This window comes from Ursus americanus, chromosome 32 (assembly GCF_024610735.1).
Source record: "Ursus americanus isolate L20-20 chromosome 32, mUrsAme1.1.p, whole genome shotgun sequence".
Classification (NCBI taxonomy): domain Eukaryota; kingdom Metazoa; phylum Chordata; class Mammalia; order Carnivora; family Ursidae; genus Ursus; species Ursus americanus.
Genome location: NC_142158.1, coordinates 20,560,445 through 20,563,763, shown reverse-complemented (window position 1 = coordinate 20,563,763; position 3,319 = coordinate 20,560,445).

Sequence of the window (3,319 nt, the reverse complement as noted above, 5' to 3'; positions counted from 1 at the left end):
ATCATGGCTGCTGATTGTAGGGCAGAGAAGGGCTGTCACCGCTGTGCCTTTTCTGAATATCTGACCCATAGGCAGTGAGTATAAACAGACTGCTCTTTTTTATTTTATGCTGCAAAGTTTTTGGCGGGGGGGGGGGGGCACGTTCCTATTATACTGCCGTTGGTCCTGAAGCCTTTAAATAGTTCAATGCTTCTCTTTGTTCAAATCCATAGTTCTTCACACTGTGGTGCACATTATTTCTATTTTGCCACCCTTAGAGAATACTGTGCCTCATTCTTCACTGCACTTGCACGCTCCTACAGTCTTTTTATAGCTTTCGTGCTTGGATTCGCATCTGTGTTAACTGACATCTCCTCTGGGTCCGAAAAATCTATAAACAAGTCCGAGGTGTATGTAACTTGACATAAATGAAATCATGAAGATGATTGAAATGTTATGAGTACCACTGCAAATCATTTCTCTAGAATATTTATGAGGAAGATAATTGATCTATAAAACAGTGAAAAGTTTAATTTTAAGAAACCAGTTCCCACCATTGTAGTTACTCCTACTTTATTCTAGGAGGGATTTTAAAAAGCAATTTATTCAAAGATTCGGTAAAAATAATGTCAAGGGGATGTTAGCTGCTACATACCGGCTATTACCTAGAAACAAAACTGCAGAAACACGTATATTTAACATACCTTATACATAAGAATGCCCAATAAAGAGTAGATTTTAGTGTTGACATCACTGGACTAGAACATGAAAATGGAGTTCAATGATGACAAAAAAGAAAAAAAGTAAGAATGACTCCGGAAATGAAAAATAATTACAACTTTTCATTTTTAAATTGCCATTTGTAGCATCCACTAGTTTCATGATTTGTCTGCCCAAAGGTTAAGAAGCACTGAGCTGATTCAGTTAAGTTATACATTTTTGGAAATGCAGGATCCCAATTCATCTTTCAGAGTGATAGAGCTTCTATCCTTCCAACACAAACTATTTCTATCAAGACCCAAACTGTTATCCAATTAGCACTGGCTAGAAAGAGCTTGCCCTTTGTAACCCGGAGATGCGTGTGTGCACGTGGGTATCAGTTCAACTGTTCTTTCTGGCAGACGATCATCGATGCAGACTTCTACAGAATCCATTCAGACACAGCAACTGATTCCGAAGGAGAAAGCAGTCAAAATGAGTAAAGCCAGCTTGGACAGACCTTGCCTATTGATTTTCCTCTCACCCAAGAACCTGGACTTAATTAAGTATGTAACGTTCCCATTTACTTCAGAGCACGGAGGGCATGTATGATCAAGAGATTTTCCTTCCACGCGGGTTGATATCATTCTTTGGAATCATGATCTTCACAGCGTACTTGCAACACAATGATCTTTTTGAAAAATTTGTCCACATTTCCTGGGTTAATGGAGAAGAGAGTGATACTGATTAACCTCAAAGGGAATTAGGGGATTACCCAAGACATCTGCATTTTTTGAGCATTTTTCTGAGTAGGAATAAAGGAGTGTCAAGTGCCAAGTGAGAATCTCCAAGCTGTGCCTAGCAGCGTGGCACCTGGAAGTTGTCCCTCTCTGCTTTGCAGAGGTCCTCAAGCCGTTATCATATAGTTTAAAAAAAAAAAAAATCCTCCCAAGGGGCACCTGGGTGACACAGTTGGTTAAGTGTCCTACTCTTGATGTCGCCTCAGGTCATGATCTCAGGGTCGTGGGATCGAGCCCCTCGCTGGGCTCCATGCTCGGCATGGAGTTTGCCTGAGTTTCTCTCTCTCTGCCCCTCCACTTCCCACCCCTGGCTCATGTTCTCTCTCTTTCAAAATAAATAAATACATCTTTTAAAAAAAAATCCCCCCAAACTAAGATTATATTATCTTTCCTAATGACTCAGAATCCCTCATGTTAAGAAAATTTGGTAGCCCCACAGAACCACTAAAACTCTCTTACAAGGGTTACCCGGAGGAGAGACAATGACATTGATTATACAAGCTTGGAATCAACTAGAGGTGTTGGTAGTTGGCAAGTGAAGCCAAATAGTTTCCAATATGAAATGAAATTTCTCTCCAGCTTGTAGCATTTACACTTCTGTACACAGTGGGGATGCCAGTTAACATTTTATCCAACTGAGAGTGTGTTACATAAACTTGGTGAGGCTGCAGCCACAGAAAGTCTGCATTTCTTAGGGGAGAAATCTCCTGTTTGGGACAATTAAGAGCCCTGTGGTTCTCTCTCGCTTTTCTTTGTGCAATTCCCTGTGGCGTCTCGCATCCTTTCAGAAATGCACAAGTTGATTCATGGAGCACAGGTTGTACGAGAAAGTGGTGATGAATTTTTTTTTTTCCTGATAGATGGCTGGGCTCATTTTGGAAATGCATTGTTAGGACCGTTTGGTCCCTTCCCCACATCAGCATGCTGAAATATCTCATTCTGAGAGAACTGGAAGACAACCCCTGTGCCCAAAGTAGCAGCTGGGAAAGATTAAAAAAACCAGGCAGATAAAGGAAGCAATGGCTGAGAGGTAAGAAAGACAGCTGGGAGATTTAAGGGACCGTGGCCTCGAAGCAGCTGAAAGAGACAGCAGTCCAGAGAGAGACGGTTTGTGAGATAAGAGGCTTTGTGCAAGCTGAAGAAATATGCCAAAGATGATAAGAAATGCAGCTGTTATGAGAACGTGAATTGTCAAGATTCTCGGTACACCCTGGACATAAAGACGGGTCCCCATGTGCGCTTTTGGGGACAAACACAGTGACTTCTTTGACCAGCCAGCTTCCCCTCTCAAACTCTCTCCAAGTGAGGATGCTGTGCGTTCCTCTCGCTCAGCCATTCCCAAGATGCCCTGGCTCCTGTTTCTGGCACTATTTCCTCTTCAAGTTATCTTTTTCTCCTTCATCTCTTCTCAGTTTTCATTGAGACAGTTAGGCTCTTAATGGCACATGACTTGAACTATACCTGTTTGATAACGACATTCTGCATTGAAATCCAATGTGGTTGTTGTTAAAATCGGCAGTGTTCAAAGTTTGTAATTAATTGACATTCCTTGACATAGACTGTTATTCAATTTTATAGTAGTTCATAATAATAAATCACAGTACAATATCTTTCCCATAAAAGCCTGAGTGGATGGAGGTCAAGATAATAAATACTCAGTACAATCCTTAGCACTATGACTAAACAAATGTTGACCACAGAAATCAAATTTAAAATAGAAGCATGGAGACATTTATGTTCTACGACTCGTATGAAGGGTTTTAATCATGCATATAACTGGTCTTGGGGTCCTGACATTTGGTTTTAGCCCCACAGTCTACTGAACCCAAGGCATGTTCATG